This window comes from Triticum dicoccoides, chromosome 5A (assembly GCF_002162155.2).
Source record: "Triticum dicoccoides isolate Atlit2015 ecotype Zavitan chromosome 5A, WEW_v2.0, whole genome shotgun sequence".
Lineage (NCBI taxonomy): Eukaryota > Viridiplantae > Streptophyta > Magnoliopsida > Poales > Poaceae > Triticum > Triticum dicoccoides.
This window is the reverse complement of record NC_041388.1, coordinates 684,490,236-684,512,170: the sequence shown is the minus strand read 5'-3', so window position 1 is coordinate 684,512,170 and position 21,935 is coordinate 684,490,236.

Genomic DNA, 21,935 nt, shown 5'->3' with positions numbered 1-21,935 from the left:
TAGGGTGCCCTCCCTGATGTTGCAGATGGCTCTTTCCCCTTGGAAGAGCCGGAGAGGGTGCCCTCCTCGTGGTCGCCGTCGATGAGGTATGACTTCAAAGATATGGATCCCAAGCCAGCGTTGCAGAACTTGTCCTTCAGAAATGACAAAATGGGCTCGATGGCGATGTAGGATGGAAAATTCTTGACAGCGAGCCAGAGGAGATCAGCGGCGAGGCCATGCATGAGATCGACGACAGTTGAACCCGAGGTGTTGGGGTGGGCCACTTTAACCTGTGACATGGCCTGCGTCAGGCCATCGCTATCAATGACCTCGATGTCGTAGCTGGCGTTCATGACATGCCCACATACTCTAGCCTATTGATTGAGTGCCTGTGACCAGTAATGGTTGCCAGCTTCCTTGGCGGCCACCTTGGCAACGTCGGTTGAAGAGGCCGCGATACACCTCTTTTGGGCTAGTCGCTCCTCGAGTTCCATGGGAAGCATAGCCGGGATTAGGCTGCGACACTCTGGAATGGGGGATGGGGATGGGGATGGGGATCTTTGGGAAAGGGGGCATTGGCAGGCGTTATTTAAGAAACTCAGGGCGGCTTGGGTATGGAGATTCATGGGTAAGTTGCACAGGCAAACCAGCAGATGTTGATGATGGAGGCCTTGCAGCGACAGCGACCTTGCTAGGGTTTTGAGCGAGGGAGGGGTTGTGGTGGGGTGTGTGTTGATGACCCACGAGTATAGGGGATCAATTGTAGCTCTTTTCGATAAGTAAGAGTGTCGAACCCAACGAGGAGCAGAAGGAAATGACAAGTGGTTTTCAGCAAGGTAATGTCTGCAAGTGCTGAAATTGTAAGTAACTGAGTAGTTTGATAGCAAGATATTTTGTAACGAGCAAGTAATCATAATAGTAACAAAACTACAGCAAGGTAGCCCAATCCTTTTGAGGAAAAGGACAGGCCAAAACGGTCTCTTATAGTAAGCAAAGCGTTCTTGAGGGTACATGGGAATTTCATCTCATCACTTTCATCATGTTGATTCGATTTGTGTTTGCTACTTTGATAATTTGATATGTGGGTGGACCGGTGCTTAGGTGTTGTTCTTACTTGAACGAACCTCCTACTTATGATTAACCCCCTCGCAAGCATCTGCAACTACGAGAAAAGTATTAAGGATAAATCCTAACCATAACATTAAACTTTTGGATCCAATCGGTCCCTTACGGAATAGCGCATAAACTAGGGTTTAAGTTTCTGTCACTCTCGCAACCCATCATCTAATAACTACTCCACAATGCATTCCCTTAGGCCCAAATATGGTGAAGTGTCATGTAGTCGACGTTCACATGACACCACTACGGGAATCACAACATACATACTATCAAAATATGGAACACATATCAAGTTCACATGATTACTTGCAACATGATTTCTCCAGTGACTTCAAGAACAAAAGTAACTACTCACAAGTGATAAACATGCTCAAGATCAGAGGGGTATTAAATAGTATAATTGATCTGAACATATAATCTTCCACCAAATAAACCATATAGTAATCAACAACAAGATGTAATCAACACTACTAGTCACCCACAAGCACGAATCTATAGTTCCGGTAACAAGATTGAACACAAGAGATGAACTAGGGTTTGAGATGAGATGGTGCTGTTGAAGATGTTGATGGAGATTGCCCTCCCCAAGATGAGAGAGTTGTTGGTGACGATGATGACGATGATTTCCCCCTTCGGGACGGAAGTTCCCCCGGCGGAATCGCTCCGCCGGAGGGCAAAAGTGCTCCTGCGCAAGTTCCGCCTCGAGACGGCGGCGCTCCCTCCCGAAAGTCCTGTCCTTATTTTTTTTCTAGGTCAAAATGACTTATATACCAAAAGATGGGCACCGGAGGTGGGCCTGGGTGAGCACAACCCACCAAGGCGCGCCTGGGGGGCCCAGGCGCACCCTGGTGTCTTGTGCTCACCAGGGTGGCCCCCTCCATTACTTATTTGCTCCATTATTCCTCATATATTCCGTAAAAAATCTTCGTAAAGTTTCAGGTTGTTTGAAGTGGTGCAGAATAGTTAGCCTGACGTAGCTTTTCCAGGTCCAGATTTCCAGCTGCCAGAATTCTCCCTCTTTGTTTGTATCTTGCATATTATGAGAGAAAAGGCATTACAATTACTCCAAAAAGCTTTATTATGCATAAAAACATCATAAATAATAGTAATAAAACATGATGCATAATGGACGTATCATGTGTGTGTGCGCGCACACGCACGTCCGAGGAGTTTTTGGGGTGTGTGTGTGTGGAGGGGGTGTTTCTGGAAATGACGCGGCTACTGAAAATTATACTACGCGGGAGTCAAACGTGGGAGTAAAATGCCGGGGTTATTGAAAATTTGGATGATGGTGCATTGCACAAAGTCCGAAAATAACAACAGTGTGTTATGAAACAGAAAAACCCTCGAGCCGGGGAGATATTTTCGAGGGATGCAGGCAGGAGCAGGAACAACAAACATCACACACGGTCGAAACCTAATAACTGTGTGTTATCAAACAGAAAAAAACCTGCAGACGGGTAGATATTTTTGAGAGGGGAAGCCTCATGGAGCCCAATGTACTGTGCCGATGTGCGTGACAGGGGCACAAGCGTGGCACACGCTTAGTGTGAGTGAACCATGTCTGTTGGGTCCTCCGACTTGTCTAATGTTCATAACTTTGGCGAAAATGATATGGGAAAGGGTCAGAACACGAACACACTTGCATGTGGACCAAATATATGTATGAGAAGGGTGGTTTGATGTTCAAATACCAAATGCACAACTTCGATGTGACACCTATCTCACAAAAGCGGACGGTATTGCTTGTCCCCCCTCGTGTCCGCGGGAGGTGAATCCTAAGCTATGAACACATGCCCATCCCCATGGAGGTTCACCTACAAAAGTGCAAAGTAGCAGTCCCCCCATCACACACACACACACACACACTTTCAGTCGGCAGGAGAGGGCATCTCACCAAGATGTATCGTAAAATGGACCAAGAATAATCCACCGTGGCCGTACAACCTCTCTCTTGTTGTTGGTCAAAGTGATGACCGTCCATGCGATTCCAGATATGGGGTAGCTCGCCAATAATTACACAAGTAGCTAGTCCCCGAACACAACCACTACCTACATGTGGCCCAAACATTTGTATGGAGTGTTGATATTTGAATACACAATGGAACAACTTTGTTGTGGTACCGTGCTTTGGAACCAGAAATCCCCACACAGAGCGAGGGTTAGTTGATGACGCGTATGTATGTCACACCACACTTCGAGCCGACGACGGCGATTCATGCATGCATGCATAGTATGAGCTCAAACTTAGGTCTAAATCTCACCATGACCTACTACGATAACACGAACCAAAGGAAGAATCAACCATCGTAACATATATCATTGTCAGTCAAAGTGATCATGGATGTCCACGCGGGCCCATGAATAAATAGGCTTGTCGCCGGTAACCACGTGAGGATGTGTACCGTTCGAAGACAACCACTACATGCATATGTATGTATGGAGGTGATGCATGCATGAATGTTTGAATATCATTCACAACATTGATGTGGCGCGTGCGTCGAAAATCATACAGTCCCCACATAGAGCAAGATCGGTTCATGACGTGTCGTGGTACTGGCCACTTCGACTCGATGGGAGGGATTCATGCGTACACATGCATGTGTGCTCAAACTATATCATGTGATCCAAGAGCATGACCTATATACCGTAATACAAACCAAAAAATAATCCCCCGCCCTAGATCAGCTCGAGGAGCTCACTTTTGATGATGGGCATATGCGCTTGTTGCCAACGTTCGCGCTCCGCCTCGCACCCACGCTGCGCGTCACCAAGTTCATGAACTGCCACCCCCCTTAATGATGCGCCTGCTCTTATTCTACCACGATTGAAGCACCTCGATCTCGTCACTGTCTGCCACCCAAACTGTGAGATGGAGCGCCTGCTCCATGGCTGTACTACACTTGAGTACCTTTGTCTTCAGGCGATCAATGGGTTGAGTAGCTTCCACATAACCTCCATGACTCTCCGGACTATTTATGTGTGTTGCTGGTGCTGCAACAAGACATCACAAAATGTGTACCACGGTATGGTCATTGAGGACACACCTTCACTTGAGAGATTACTTGTAGTTGATCAAGAAGGTCCAACAAGAATCAATGTCATTTCTGCGCTGAAATTGATAGTGGTGGGCTACTCGTCTGACAAATACTTGGAACTTGTTATTGGATCCACACTTGTTCAAGTACAATAGTCGCCTTCTACCTCTCCTTCTTGGAATTAACACTATTTGTAATTTTGAAGATGTATGTTCGTTTGTCTTCCAGAAAATGATTTGGACAAGCTTGACCCCGAATCTGCGCACAGTGAAGGCCTTGGCACTAGAATCTATCGGCCCCAACCTGGACCAAGTTGTCAGTTTCCTGAGATGCTTTTCATGCCTGGAGAAGCTATATATCGAGGTGATGTTCCTTTCCTATTGTAACACCCACAATGCAGCTATATCTCCCACGTGTCGGGGCACGACTTAGAGGCATAGCCGCATGGTAGATTTTTCGCAAGAGGGGTAATCTTCACACAATCCCATGTACTGCATAAGAATGGGATAAAGAGTTGGCTTACAATCGCCACTTCACACAAATACAAGTTAAACATACATCATCCAAAGTACCATGAAGGTCCGACTATGGAACCCAAAATAAAAGAAGACAACCCCAAATGCTAGATTCCCGATCGTCCCAACTGGGCTCCACTACTAATCAACAGGAATCGAAACAACACCACGAACACGATCTTCATCGAGCTCCCGCTTGAGCTCGGTTGCGTCATCTGCACTGGTATCATCGGCACCTACAAGTGTTTGGAAGTATCTGTGAGTCACGAGGACTCAGCAATCTCACACCCACGAGATCAAGACTATTTAAGTTTATGGGTAGGAAAGGGTAGTGAGGTGGAGCTGTAGCAAGCACTAGCATATATGGTGGCCAACATACGCAAATAAGAGCGAGAAGAGAAGCAACGCATCGGTCGTGAACTAGAAGTGATCAAGAAGTGATCCTGAAACTACTTACATTCAAACATAACACAAGAACCATGTTCACTTCCTGGACTCCGCCCAGAAGAGACCATCACGGCCACACACACGGTTGATGCATTTTAATTAAGTTAAGTTTCAAGTTCGCTACAACCGGACATTAACAAATTCCCATCTGCCCATAACCGCGGGCACGACTTTTGAAAGTTCAAACCCTACAGGGGTGTCCCAACTTAGCCCATCACAAGCTCTCACGGTCAACGAAGGATATTCCTTCTCCCGAGAAGACCCGATCAGTCTCGGAATCCTGGTTACAAGACATTTCGATAATGGTAAAACAAGACCAGCAAAGCCGCCCTGATGTGCCGACAAATCCCGACAGGAGCTGCACATAGCTCGTTCTCAGGACACACCGGATGGGCCAAACGTCGGGTTGGCATAGACCCTGGTTGCCCAGGGGGCGCCGAACATCGCTCAGGTTGGACCAACACGTAGAGAAGCACTAGCCCGGGGGGGGGGTTAAAATAAAGATGACCCTCGGGAGCGCGACTCCGAAGGGAAAAGTAGGTGGTGGTGAGGCAAATGGTAAAACCAAGGTGGGGCCTTGTTAGAGGAGTTTTATTCAAAGCGAACTATCAAGGGGTTCCCATAACACCCAACCGTGTAAGGAACGCAAAATCCAGGAACATAACACCAGTATGACGGAAACTAGGGCGGCAAGAGTGGAACAAAACACTAGGCATAAGGCCGAGCCGTCCACCCTTTACCAAGTATATAGATGCATTAAAGTAAATAAGATATAATAATGATATCCCAACATATCCATGTTCCAAACATGGAACAAACTTCATCTTCACCTGCAACTAGCAACGCTATAAGAGGGGCTGAGCAAAAGCGGCAACATAGCCAAACAACAGTTTGCTAGGAAAGGTGGGTTAGAGGCTTGACATGGCAATATGGGAGGCATGATAAACAAGTGTTAGGTAGCGCGACATAGCGATAGAACAAACAACTAGCAAGCAAAGATAGAAGTGATTTCGAGGGTATGATCATCTTGCCTGAGATCCCGCAAGGAAGAAGAACGAGTCCATGAAGAAGGCAAACAGACGTACTCGAACGAATCCTCACAACTCCGGAACAGAACCGAAGCTAACGAGAGAAGCAACCCGGAAAGAAGCAAGCAACATAGTAAACAACCATCAGAAAAACATGGCATGATGCACAACCAAGTATGATGATTGTGCGGTCTAAAGAGGCATAGCATGGCAATATGCACAAACAATACTACAATTTAAGTGGATCTCAATATGCAACTCTGTTGCATATTGATGAAACACCACATTCAAGTTATTTAGTTCGATCTCATTTATGTACCCAACAATATTAAATGTTGATAACATGGCAAGAAGTGAAGCATATGAAAACTACCTATCTAGACAAGTTTAAATGAGGTCGGAACAACAAACAACAATTCCGGAAAATCCCCATATGCAATTTATGGATTTGGTACTGTTCTGCCCTGAACCATATTTTAGAGTTGGTAAACATGCAAAGTAATGCCACCATGTTAAACTAGACATTTTTCAACCACATTTACATATAAAGTTTATTAAATTCGGAGCTATGGTTAATTAGTTATGAAAATTAAATCATTTTAGAATGGCTTCTAAGCAAATTTACTCAAACAACATTTTAAACATTTTTAACAAGGAAGAAAGTTGCATACCGTTAAATAACACGAAAATATGAGCAAAATGCATATGTGACATGTTTCATTTGGATGCATGGAACTTTAATTATCAACAATGCAAAACAATGGCATTTTAGTAAATAAGAGTGCATTGGAAAATGCTAAAATACACAGACTGGAAAAAATATGCATGGGCCTGATTGCAGCAACCTGCAGCGGCCCAGGAGGACTTGGCCCGAGTGAGAGCTGGGTGTGAGTGAGACAGAGAGGATGACGAGTGGGGTCCCACTGTCATAGAGACTAAAATGGTAAATATAGGGCAATTTCGCCACTAGCCTGATGGGGTTTCGAACTTGGGTCTACGGGGTATGCGGGAGAGGGTTGATCCACAGGATACGCTCAGGATGCTTGACACAGGGGAGCCAGGGTTCATTTTGAACAAGCACAAAACGGAAGCTGGCTTCCTCTTTGTTGGCAGAGAAGAAAGCGACGACGTCGGTGAGCAACGGCAGCGCAGCAGGGGCCAGGATGCGGCAGGGGGGTTGTGGAATAGGGGCACGGTGAGGCTGCAAGGGTGCGGGAACGAACGGCTGCTGCTAGCCGGTGTCGTGTGCGTGCGCGAGCGTCAGAGCAAGGGCTTCGAGAACGAGCAGGAGCTCGTCTCGGCCGCGGCAGCGAGGCGCTGGCTGTGTGCATGAGCGCATGTGTCACGCATCGCGCAGGAGCACGGAGGCAGACACTTGTGAGGAGAGCTGGGTACACGCGAGATCATGCGCGCATGTGTGGGCATGCGGGAATTGCAGAAGCTTGCAACCATGGCCAGGAAGCACGACCAGGCATGGGGCTGCGGTGCTAGGCGAAGCGGCGGCAAGGGCGTGCAGCACAGGCGTGGGACGCGAGCTGCACGTTGCTACCTCTTGAGCATTGCATTGGTTTTCCCCGAAGAGGAAGAAATGATGTAGCAAAGTAGCGTAAGTATTTCCCTCAGTTTTTGAGAACCAAGGTATCAATCTAGTAGGAGGCTACGCACGAGTCCCTCGTACCTGCACAAAACAAATAAATCCTCGCAACCAATGCAAATAGGGGTTGTCAATCCCTATAAGGCCACTTACGAGAGTGAGATCTGATAGATATGATAAGATAATATTTTTGGTATTTTTGTGATAAAGATGCAAAGTAAAATAAAGGCAAAGTAAAAAGCAAAGGAAATAACTAAGCAGTAGGAGATCAATATGATAAAGATAGACCCGGGGGCCATAGGTTTCACTAGTGGCTTCTCTCGAGAGCATAAGTATTCTACGGTGGGTGAACAAATTACTGTTGAGCAATTGACAGAATTGAGCATAGTTATGAGAATATCTAGGTATGATCATGTATATAGGCATCACGTCCGAGACAAGTAGACCGACTCCTGCCTGCATCTACTACTATTACTCCACTTATCGACCGCTATCCAACATGCATCTAGAGTATTAAGTTAAAAATAGAGTAACGCCCTAAGCAAGATGACATGATGTAGAGGGATAGACTCATGCAATATGATGAAAACCCCATCGTGTTATCCTCGATGGCAACAATACAATACGTTCCTTGCTGCCCCTACTGTCACTGGGAAAGGACACCACAAGATTGAACCCAAAGGTAAGCACTTTTCCCATTGTAAGAAAGATCAATCTAGTAGGCCAAACCAAACTGATAATTCAAAGAGACTTGCAAAGATAACCAATCATACATAAAAGAATTCAGAGAAGATTCAAATATTATTCATAGATAGACTTGATCATAAACCCACAATTCATCGATCTCAACAAACACACCGCAAAAAGAAGATTACATCGAATAGTTCTCCACAATAGAGGGGGAGAACATTGTATTGATATCCAAAAAGAGAGAAGAAGCCATCTAGCTACTAACCATGGACCTGTAGGTCTGAGGTAAAGTACTCACACTTCATCGGAAGGGCTATGGTGTTGATGTAGAAGCCCTCCATGATCGATGGCCCCTCCGGCGGAGCTCCGGAACAGGCCCAGAGATGGGATCTCGTGGATACAGAAAGTTACGGCGGTGGAATTAGGTTTTTGGCTCCGTATCGATCGTTTGGAGGTACGTAGGTATATATAGGAGGAAGGAGTATGTCGATGGAGCAACAGGGGCCAACGAGGGTGGAGGGCGCGCTTGGGGGGGGGTAGGCGCGCCCCCTACCTCGTGGCCTCCTCTTTTCTTTCTTGATGTAGGATCCAAGTCTCCCGGGTCTTGTTCGTTGAGAAAATCATGTTCCCGAAGGTTTCATTCTGTTTGGACTCCGTTTGATATTCCTTTTCTTCGAAACCCTAAAACACGCAAAAAACATCAATTCTGGGTTGGGCCTCCGGTTAATAGGTTAGTCCCAAAAATAATATAAAAGTGGAAAATAAAGCCCAATAATGTCCAAAACAGTAGATAATATAGCATGGAGCAATCAAAAATTATAGATATGTTGGAGACGTATCAAGCATCCCCAAGCTTAATTCCTGCTCGTCCTCGAGTAGGTAAATGATAAAAATAAAATTTTTGATGCGGAGTGCTACTTGGCACAATTTTAATGTAATTCTTCTTAATTGTGGTATGAATATACAGATCCGAAAGATTCAAGACAAAAGTTCATATTGACATAAAACTAATAATACTTCAAGCATACTAACTAAGCAATTATGTCCTCTCAAAATAACATGGCTAAAGAAAGTTATCCCTACAAAATCATATAGTCTGGCTATGCTCTATCTTCACCATACAAAATATTTAAATCATGCACAACCCCGATGACAAGCCAAGAAATTGTTTCATACTTTTGACATTCTCAAAACTTTTTCAATCTTCACGCAATACATGAGCATGAGCCATGGATATAGCACTATAGGTGGAATATAGTGGTGGTTGTGGAGAAGACAAAAAGGGAGAAGATAGTCTCACATCAACTCGGCGTATCAACGGCCTATGGAGATGCCCATCAATAGATATCAATGTGAGTGAGTAGCGATTGCCATGCAACAGATGCACTAGAGCTATAAGTATATGAAAGCTCAAAAAGAAACTAAGTGGGTGTGCATCCAACTTGCTTGCTCATGAAGACCTAGGGCATTTTGAGGAAGCCCATCATTGGAATATACAAGCCAAGTTCTATAATGAAAGATTCCCACTAGTATATGAAAGTGATAACATGAGAGACTCTCTACTATGAAGATCATGGTGCTACTTTGAAGCACAAGTGTGGTAAAAGGATAGTAACATTGTCCCTTCTCTCTTTTTCTCTCATTTTTTATTTGGGCCTTTTTTATGGCCTCTTTTCTTTCTCTTTTTTTATTTTTCGTCCGGAGTCTCATCCCGACTTGTGGGGGAATCATAGTCTCCCTCATCCTTTCCTCACTAGGACAATGCTCTAATAATGATGATCATCACACTTTTATTTTCTTACAACTCAAGAATTACAACTCGATACTTAGAACAAAATATGACTCTATATGAATGCTTCCGGTGGTGTACCGGGATATGCAATGAATCAAGAGTGACACGTATGAAAGAATTATGAATGGTGGCTTTGCCACAAATACGATGTCATCTACATGATCATGCTAAGCAATATGACAATGATGGAGTGTGTCATAATAAACGAAACGGTGGAAAGTTGCATGGCAATATATCTCACAATGGCTATGGAAATGCCATAATAGGTAGGTATGGTGGCAGTTTTGAGGAAGGTATATGGTGGGTGTATAATACCAGCGAAAGGTGCGCGGTATTAGAGAGGCTAGCAAAGGTGGAAGGGTGAGAGTGCGTATAATCCATCGACTCAACATTAGTCATAAAGAACTCATATACTTATTGCAAAAATCTACAAGTTATCAAAGCAAAGTATTACGCGCATGCTTCTAGGGGGATAGATTGGTAGGAAAAAGCGCTCGTCCCCGACCACCACTCATAAGGAAGGCAATCAAAAAATAAATCATGCTCCTACTTCATCACTTAACGGTTCACCATACGTGCATGCTACGGGAATCAAAAGCTTCAACACAAGTATTTCTCAAATTCACAACTACTCAACTAGCATGTAACATCCCAAAATTCTAAATTTTAGAATGTTATAATAAATAGATAGATTTGATTGATTGTTTGATTGATTGTGTGAAATTGAGCGAATTCGAAACTTTTTGAAAGTTAAATGAGAGGGAATAAAAGGACTTTCCCAAACTTTCATATTTGCTTTCTGATCTCCATGAATTCAAATTCTTTTCAACACAAAACCCTAGAGAGAAGATGACATGACTTCTTCCATTTAAATTAAATGAAAAGGGTTGTTGAAAATATTTGAATTTCGTTTGAAAATATTTCCAATTTAGAAACTTTAAGCAACTTAATGATTTTCACGAGAGAAGATAATATGACTTCTTCAAAATATATGAAATATGAGTTGGAAGTTTAAAAATAAATAAATTCAAAGTTCTTTTGAATTTATTTTTAATTTGGAGTTATTTGAGTTTTTTTAAAATTATTTTTCTCCAAAAATAAAATATTTGGAAAATAGGGTAACACGATTCCCTACATCAGAAAATTGGAGATAAATAAATTTGAATTCATTCTAGTATTTCTAAAATGATTTTTGTTGGATTTTAATAGGCCAGTAGCACTCTTTGAATTATCTAAATTTGTGTGGATTTTATTTGAAGTTATAAAAATGTTCATGTCGTAGAAAATCTTTTTCTGAAAATTTTGATATATTATATGCCTATATAATATTTTTTTTGTTTTGTCCTTTTTATTTTTGTTTGTCTGAGAATATGTTAAAAAAACTTCTTCTCTCCTCCGCCGCTGAACTGGGCCGGCCCAATAGGCCACGGCCCAGCCCAGCCAGCGCGCCGCCGCCATCCTCCTCGCGTGCCTCAGCAGGACTCGCCGGAGTCCGGCTTCCCCACGCCGTCGGACGCCCCCTCGCCCAAGGTAGGCCTCGGCCTCGTGCCTTTAAAAGGCAGGCCCCCGACGCCCCTCCCTCCCTCTCCTCTCCCTGCATCCGCTGCCTCTGCCGCTGCTTGCTGCTCGTCACCGCCGCCGCAGTGCCTCGCCGCGCGCCGCCTGCGCCACCGCTCCCCGCTGCCGCGCTGCGCATTGCTGCCGCTCGCCGTCACCTCGCCTCGCCTCGCCGGAAACCGCTGTCGTCGCCGTTGCCGTTGACCCGCCATGGACCGGTAAAAAAACCGTCCGGTCCGATCCAGTTTTATTTTAAGTTCGGTTTTAAAATTACCCTAGACTAGATCTGTTTTTTTAGGTTTTTTTAAACAGCGAACGTCCACTGTTTAGACCTTATAAGCGAACGTTCACCTTTTAGTCTTTTTCTTTTCTGTAATATTGGTCAGGGACCTAGATGTGAATACTTTATTTACAGTTTAGTCCCTGAACTTCAAACGATCATTACTTTTTACCCGTTAGTCCAAATCCAACGAAACCAATGCCCACGTCTTCGTTAAGATCTCCTCTATCCAGTAAAACAACTTAAACATGTTTTTGAAAAGTTTAAAATTTGAATTAGATCAGATCTGAATTCAAACTTCGTTAGATCATAACTTGATTTTCGTAGCTCCATTTGAGTTGATTCTTTTTGCAAATCGAAGCTCCTGACCTAAACATTCTAATAAGGCCAAATTCACATAATTTTGGTACTGTTAGAAATTGTTTTATGTTGCAAGAGTTATTTGTTTGGTTTTGATGTTTTTCGAATCGACTTCTTCGATCTTTCTGATCCTTTGAGTGATTGCTTATGTGTGGTTACTATTGCTTGCCTACAATAGATTGACCGGAGTGTGACGAGTAGATCTATCATGAGTTTTGAGTGCGAATCATCTTCATCAACATTGCAGGCAAGTTCACACTTTGATCATACCCTTTATCACCCAGTTTTTATGCATTAGTTCCAATCCTCAAACATTGCATGGTTAGGATGTCATTAACATGTGGGTTGGGAAGTAGATGATGAGGTAGAACCTGTTGCCATTTTATTATCAAACCCCTGGGAGTTACTTCTATGTTATGCTTATATCGCTATGCTATGCACATAGACGTGGATTGGTTTGAGAGAATTCATGAAAGATGTGAGAGATTATTGTTAACTAAGGTTTAACTTAAGGTGGCTACTATAATACACATCTGGGTGGATTGATTGGGGCACCCTGGGAATACACCAGTGGACTTGCCCGGACACCTGGGGATATACCAGTGTTGTCCTAGGAGATCCCGGGGTTACCGTGTGATCATCCTATGGTTCACCACCCAGGCTCAAAGGGATCATAAGATTATTCATGCTAGAAACTTCCATGTGCAGCCACAAGCTATTACGGGCTCTAGCATAGTTGACTAAGTTGTGCAAACTCTGACAGTGGTAGACTAGCAGATGTAGGGGATGTAGGTGGTACGGTCTACCCGATCGTAAGGTGGTAGCGCTTCTGAAAGACTATGTCTCGGTCATCCGTCTTCTCAAACACCATGTAGTGCGAGAAACCAAACGGTGGCGATCGTGTCTTGTGGGGAAAAGTGCGCAAACCTCTGCAGAGTGTATAAACTAATCATGGTTAGCCGTGTCCCCGGTTATGGACATCTTGAGTATCTAGTACTTGGATTATCATGTGAATCTCATCACGTTACTTTAAATGAATATTGTTGGGTTTTAATGATGATGCTTAATTGGGATTGAGAATGCTGTCAACCATTCTCAATGTTTAACAACCACCATGATAGTTAATTAAAATGTATTCCTTTGCAGTAGGGAAAAATTGGCTTTTCGCAAAAACCTTATAACCATAGAGCTTTTCCACCAGCCATATATGCATGTAGTGATAGCCATTGTTCATCATTTCTCTCTATGGTGTGAATTTGCCAGTACATTCAATGTACTGACCCTGTGTGGCTGCAACGTCTCATGTTGCAGGAATCTTACGACGAGTAAGTGATACGTTAGGGTTATGATTTCTACACTCAACTTTGCCGTTGGTGTTGATGGGAATCCACAACCTTGTTACTTCCGCTATTTTGGATTGAGGTAATAGTATCTTACGTTACTTATACATGTGATTTACCTCTGTTATAAATCCTCGAGTACTGTGTGTGTCAGCATACCGATCCAGGGATGACACTTAAGCACAGAGACTTGATCCATTCAGGTCGGGTCGCTACAAGATGGTATCAGAGCACATGTTGACTGTAGGACATGACCCTAGAAACTAGCAAGCCCATAGGAAAGATCTTTCTCTAAAACTTTACTTTTCAAAAGACCTTTTACCTCTCTTCTCTTCTGAGCTTATTCAAAAATTTCCTTTAGTGAGACCATACCCCCTTTACCCTTTTGACCTCATGAAGATTCGACTGACGAGACCACTCCAAGAAGTACAAGATATCGGACAACTAAGACCACTTTGGAATGAAGAGTATTTTCCGTGCATCTGAATAATGGAAACTACAACGGTTGAAGACCGAAGACAAGTGGAATTTGAAGGCTCTAAAGAATTCCCAGATTTGTATGACCTAGGAAGGCTACCCTTATGGAACTTGGCAGACTATGGAAGTTGTCAATACCTGAGATCAAGGAGTATCAGAGAAAGACTGGAACATGGAGCATTAGAACTCAAAGTTTTGTCAAAGAAAACCCTAAGGCAGGAGATATCAACTATGGAATGATAGCTCATGGGAATGAGAAGAGTAGAAACACGATTATCCGTGATATCATCGCCCGCTGATGCTATTGTCACCATGCTGAGTTAAGCATGTATATGCATGGAAGGATTGGATGGTAGAAGGCTGATGGAGCACCCATCAGCAATACGAAGTTTTAAGTTTAGCTGGTGTATCACCAGGATTTGGAGAATTACATCAAGAAGTTTAAGATGGACTGCAGGAAGCTATATTTTGACAAGGAAGCATTTCGTGAAGCACTCAGGACCCAAAAGTTGGAAGTAGCCAAGCTAGAGGAGCAAAACCTCGAGATACCGAAGATTCGTCAGAAACTGAAGGACAGTATGACCATGGCTCATGCCAAGGATGTTGAAACCTAGAAGTTTGGAATGCAACTCCAGAATATTCAAGGATGTCACGAGAGACTTTGCTACAACAGATATGAGTTGGCAAAAGAACTTGAGAAAGACAAGCATGATCGGAAGAAGCCATTGGAGACATGAACAAGGTTTGAAGAGATTGGAGACGTTGAAGATTTATTGACCTTTAGAAGACCAAACCCCTGTTATATACCTACGTTAGATGCGATGTTTGTGAGCTGTCATTTGTTTGATGTTTTTCCCGATAGCCACAAATAAAATATGTCTTTTCAAAACTTTTGTTTGTATTGTGTGTATCCCTCTCTATCTCTCTTATCTCACCCCAAACCCATGGACCCAATAGAGGATGAATGAAGGTGAGCTTATATTTTCTGGACCGATGAGTCAATTGGAGACGGACCAATGGATTCAGAACATGGAGGATCACATGGAGAATAACCCTATAGTTGGACATGATATGACCCAGCATGCTCTTCGGTGCTTTGAAAGAGGTGCTGATACTTGGTGGAGAATGTATCAAACCATCAATGGATGGCAAGGAGTAACCACTTGGAAAGAATTTAAGTTGACTCTGCCAAAGTCTCGGCTTGTGTCCAAGAAGTTGAAGCCTTATGGAAAGTATATGAAGAAACCTTGTGCATGCAAGATTTGTGGAGAAATCGGACACACCCATAAAGAACACAAGGATGAATGCCCTAATTGTGAAGGAAGTCACCCAGTTGAAGAATGCCCAACTAGGCAGATTACTTGTTTCTTGTGTGAAGGGACTACCAACTATCCTACTCAGTGTCACATTTACCCCATGGTACAACGAACCATCTAGCAGAAGAAAGAAGTAAAGAAAGGAGCCCTTATGGAAATTTTAGAAGAAGTTGTGATGAAGGAAGAGATGGAGGACACGCCTAAAGTAGACCCGAGTAAACCCTACACTAAGTCTTGCTATTCATGTGGAGAAGAAGGACACATCTCCCAAAATTGTTTGAATGGGGATCTAGTAGAATTCCCGACAGAGGAAGTAGAATATGACCCACAAGAAATAGAAGCCATGATTGGCATGGAAAGGTCCAGGAAGAGAAGCAGATTGGATTCCTGGAAGGACCTGAGTCATATCACCTGTTACAGGTGCAAGGAGTCAGGGCACTACCTCAACAATTTCCCAAAAAGGAAGCCTCGATACTTGTCAGAAGTAATATGTTTTAGTTGTAATGGAGCAGGGCACTTTGCCAGAGAATGCCCCAAGGAGAAGGAAACTTGTGCTAGATAGTTGAGTTTGCAACAAAAGAAATGGAGTAGTAGAAGTGAGAACATTTTCTTTTATATTGAGGTGTTGAGTTGAGACATGTAATGGAAAAGCGAGAGACTGTAATCACTTGAGAATGAATAAAGTTAGCATCGTTGGTACTAATATGGATCTTATGAGTTGATACTCTATGAAGAAGAATTTTGGCCATTCTGAGGATATGAGAAATATGGTCTATGGAAGATTTGTGCATTTTAAGGGTGGTAGTACCCTGTAAGAACCGTTGACCCCTGGAAAAGATAAGGATACTCCACTGAGTGGATTTTCGAACAAAATGAATACGAGTTTTGTCTCGATATGTGTGATGCCCCAAGAGTATGTGGGATGAAGTGGAGACCGTCAGTTGTTTGGACCAAATGTGATCAAAGGAGTTAGAAGAGAATGTTAAGTTGATTCGAGATAGACTGAAGGTAGCTCAGTCCAGGCACAAGAGTTATAAAAAAACAAGGAGGTAGTCTATGAAATTGGAGACAGAGCATGTCTTCGTGTGCCCCCTCTGCGAGGAGTTAAACGACTTGGAGTTAAAGGACATTTAGCCCCGAGATTTGTAGGACCATACCGAGTTTTGGAGCGTACGGGAGAAGAGGCCAACAAGTTCACCCGAAGGACTGTCAGGAGTTCATGATGTGTTTCACGTTTCCCAGTTGAAGAAGTGTCATGCAGAGATGGCGAATATTCCCCTGTAAGGACGCTTGACCCTGGAAAGGATAATGATGTTCCACGAAGTGGAATATGGACTTCATGAGTATAAATTTTATCTCGGTATGTGGGATATCCCACGAGGATGAAGAGATGAACTACTATTGGATATAAAGGAGGTAAGATGTTGGAAGTATGGAGCAATTGCAATCACATGATAAGTCTGAGTAATCATGTCCTAGTTTGGTGCCAATAGAAGGAAGGAAGACAATACAATTGGAAGGATTTAAGAATACTAGGAAGTTGGAAGTTGGAATAATGATCAGTTTCCTGATGATAAGTTCAAGGACTACAAGTGATGAGATGGGCCATAACCCATAGGCCCCAGGACCTGCCAAGAAGCAAGCACATTCTTGCTGAAGGAAAAACCCTGGAGGAAGATACGACGTTTATCGGCAAACAATTTTATAGGAGTAACGCAAAACCTGAGAGTTGTGAAGGAACGATAGATGTTTGTCTGGCTTGCAGAATCTATGGATATATCCGAACTTGGTTCGTCGACAAGAGAAATTCTGCAATGCTTGTGAGGATGACCGAGTGTTAGAATGCGAGATTCGCTAAACCGTATACAAAGTAATGATTTGGGTGCGGGATGGATTGATCACCATACCTACTTACTCTTATTGTTCGCCTTGCTATATGGGATGGTAAATCTGAGTGACTTGCCTATAGTAGAGAGACGACAATAATAAACCTTGTTTGAACCTTAGAATGGTATAAGTATTTTTCCCTTGTACACGGCAGTTGTTGCCAACCATAGGTTATACGGTGAGATTCAACCCAGACCCATTTCCTGCAGGAGAAACCATACATTGTTGACCAACATGAGATATCGATAGTTGTTTAGTTTTGGCGCCAGACCCGTCAGCTAAGAAGACCCAGTCTCGGAATAACCTTACCAAGTTGAAAGGACAAAAGAATTGAGGAAAAGGTTATGCCGTTAACGGAAGAGCCAGAGAAGGAATTTTCCCGAGAATTTGTGAAGACCGGCCCCGTCAAGAATAAGGATGGAGTATAAGAGTATTGATGGGACCGTAACGATGTTTCTAAGGGTGGTAGCATCCCAGGCCCCGTGTAATGATCGATGGATTTTGAGAAGACCCCAAACCCTAACCTTTTCTTTCTAGCCTCTCCGAATCTCGAGGACGAGATTCATTTTAAGGGTGGTAGGTTTGTAACATCCCAAAATTCTAAATTTTGGAATGTTATAATAAATAGATAGATTTGATTGATTGTTTGATTGATTGTGTGAAATTGAGTGAATTCGAAACTTTTTGAAAGTTAAATGAGAGGGAATAAAAGGACTTTCCCAAACTTTCATATTTGCTTTCTGATCTCCATGAATTCAAATTCTTTTCAAAACAAAACCCTAGAGAGAAGATGACATGACTTCTTCCATTTAAATTAAATGAAAAGGGTTGTTGAAAATATTTGAATTTCGTTTGAAAATATTTCCAATTCAGAAACTTTAAGCAACTCAATGATTTTCACGAGAGAAGATAATATGACTTCTTCAAAATATATGAAATATGAGTTGGAAGTTTTAAAAGAATTAAATTCAAAGTTCTTTTGGATTTATTTTTAATTTGGAGTTATTTGAGTTTTTTTTAAAATTATTTTTCTCCAAAAATAAAATATATGGAAAATAGGGTAACATGATTCCCTACATCAGAAAATTCGAGATAAATAAATTTGAATTCATTCTGGTATTTCTAAAATGATTTTTGTTGGATTTTAATAGGCCAGTAGCACTCTTTGAATTATCTGAATTTGTGTGGATTTTATTTGAAGTTATAAAAATGTGCATGTCGTAGAAAATCTTTTTCTGAAATTTTTGATATATTGTATGCCTATATAATATATTTTTTTGTTTTGTCCTTTTTATTTTTGTTTGTCTGAGAATATGTTAAAAAAAACTTCTTCTCTCCTCCGCCGCCGAACTGGGCCGGCCCAATAGGCCACGGCCCAGCCCAGCCCGCACGCCGCCGCCTTCCTCCTCGCGTGCCTCAGCAGAACTCGTCGGAATCCGGCTTCCCCACGCCGCCGGACGCCCCCTCACCCAAGGAAGGCCTCGGCCTCGTGCCTTTAAAAGGCGGGCCCCCGACGCCCCTCCCTCTCTCTCCTCTCCCTGCATCCGCCGCCTCTGCCGCTGCTTGCTGCTCGTCACCGCCGCCGCAGCGCCTCGTTGTGCGCCGCCCGCGCCACCGCTCCCCGTTGCCGCGCCGCGCATTGCTGTTGCTCGCGCCGCTTGCCGTCGCCTCGCCTCGCCGGAAACCGCCGCCGTCGCCGTTGCCATTGACCCTCCGTGGACCGGTAAAAAAACCGCCCGGTCCAATCTGGTTTTATTTTAAGTTCGGTTTTAAAAAAAAACCTAGACTAGATCTGTTTTTTAGTTTTCTTTTAAACAGCGAACGTCCACTGTTTAGACCTTATAAGCGAACGTTCACCTTTTAGTCTTTTTCTTTTTCTGTAATTTTGGTCAGGGACCTAGATGTGAATACTTTATTTACAGTTTAGTCCCTGAACTTCAAACGATCATTACTTTTTACTCGTTAGTCCAAATCCAACGGAACCAATGCCCATGTCTTCGTTACGATCTCCTCTATCCAGTAAAACAACTTAAACATGTTTTTGAAAATTTTAAAATTTCAATTAGATCAGATTTGAATTCAGACTTCGTTAGATCATAACTTGAGTTTCGTAGCTCCGTTTGAGTTGATTCTTTTTGCAAATCGAAGCTCTTGACCTAAACATTCTAATAAGGCCAAATTCACATAATTTTGGTACTGTTAGAAATTGTTTTATGTTGCAAGAGTTATTTGTTTGGTTTTGATATTTTCTGAATCGACTTCTTCGATCTTTCTGATCCTTTGAGTGATTGCTTATGTGTGGTTACTATTGCTTGCCTACAATAGATTGACCGGAGTGTGACGAGTAGATCTATCAAGAGTTTTGGTGTGAATCATCTTCATCAACATTGTAGGCAAGTTCACACTTTGATCATACCCTTTATCACCCAGTTTTTATGCATTAGTTCCAATCCTCAAACATTGCATGGTTAGGATGTCATTAACATGCGGGTTGGGAAGTAGATGATGAGGTAGAACCCGTTGCCATTTTATTATCAAACCCCTGGGAGTTACTTCTACGTTATGCTTATATCGCTATGCTATGCACGTAGACGTGGATTGGTTTGAGAGAATTCATGAAAGATGTGAGAGATTATTGTTAACTAAGGTTTAACTTAAGGTGGCTACTATAATACACATCTGGGTGGATTGGTTGGGGCACCCTGGGGATATACCAGTGGACTTGCCCGGACACCTGGGGATATACCAGTGTTATCCTAGGAGATCCTGGGGTTACCGTGTGATCATCCTATGGTTCACCACCCAGGCTCAAAGGGATCATAAATTATTCATGCTAGAAACTTCCGTGTGCAGCCACAAGCTATTATGGGCTCTAGCATAGTTGACTAAGTCGTGCAAACTCTTACAGTGGTAGACTAGCAGATGTAGGGGATGTAGGTGGTACGGTCTACCCGATCGTAAGGTGCTAGCGCTTCTGAAAGACTATGTCTCGTTCATCCGTCTTCTCAAACACCATGTAGTGCGAGAAACCAAACGGAGGCGATCGAGTCTTGTGGGGAAAAGTGCACAAACCTCTGCAGAGTGTATAAACTAATCATGGTTAGCCGTGTCCCCGGTTATGGACATCTTGAGTATCTAGTACTTGGATTATCATGTGAATCTCATCATGTTACTTTAAATGAATATTGTTGGGTCTTAATGATGATGCTTAATTGGGATTGAGAATGCTATCAACCATTCTCAATGTTTAACAACCACCATGATAGTTAATTAAAATGTATTCCTTTGCAGTAGGGAAAAATTGGCTTTTCGCAAAAACCTTATAACCATAGAGCTTTTCCACCAGCTATATATGCATGTAGTGATAGCCATTGTTCATCATTTCTCTCTATGGTGTGAATTTGCCAGTACATTCAATGTACTGACCCTGTGTGGCTGCAACGTCTCATGTTGCAGGAATCTTACAACGAGTAACTGATACGTTAGGGTTATGATTTCTACACTCAACTTTGCCGTTGGTGTTGATGGGGATCCACAACCTTGTTACTTTCTCTATTTTGGATTGAGGTAATAGTATATTATGTTACTTATACATGTGATTTACCTCTGTTATAAATCCTCGAGTACTGTGTGTGTCAGCATACCGATCCAGGGATGACACTTAAGCACAGAGACTTGATCCATTCGGGTCGGGTCGCTACATAGCATGACTTTAATATCACCATCTCCATATCTCAAAACAATTATCAAGTATCAAACTTATCATAGTATTCAACACACTCATAAGAGAATTTTTTTTATTCTTGAATACCTAGCATATTAGGATTTAAAGCAAATTACCATGCTATTAAGACTCTTAAAATAATATAAGTGAAGCATGAGAGATCAATAGTTTCTATAAAACAAATCCACCACCATGCTCTAAAAGATATAAGTGAAGTACTAGAGCAAAATTATATAACTCAAAAGATATAAGCGAAGCACATAGAGTATTCTAACAAATTCTAAATCATGTATGGCTCTCTCAAAAGGTGTCTAAATCAAGGATGATTGTGGTAAACTAACAAGCAAATACTCAAATAATACAAGACGCTCCAAGCAAAACACATATCATGTGGCGAATAAAAATATAGCTCCAAGTAAAGTTGCCGATAGAAGTAGACGAAAGAGGGGATGCCTTCCGGGGCATCCCCAAGCTTTGGCTTTTAGGTGTCCTTAGATTATCTTGGGGGTTCCATGGGCATTCCCAAGCTTAGGCTCTTGCCACTCCTTGTTCTATAATCCATCAAATCTTTACCCAAAACTTGAAAACTTCACAACACAAAACTTAAAGTAGAAAATCTCGTGAGCTCCGTTAGCGATAGAAAATAAAAGACCACTTCAAGGTACTGTAATGAACTCATTCTTTATTTATATTGGTGTTATACCTACTTTATTCCAACTTCTCTATGGTTTATAAACTATTTTACTAGCCATAGATTCATCAAAATAAGCAAATGACACACGAAAAACA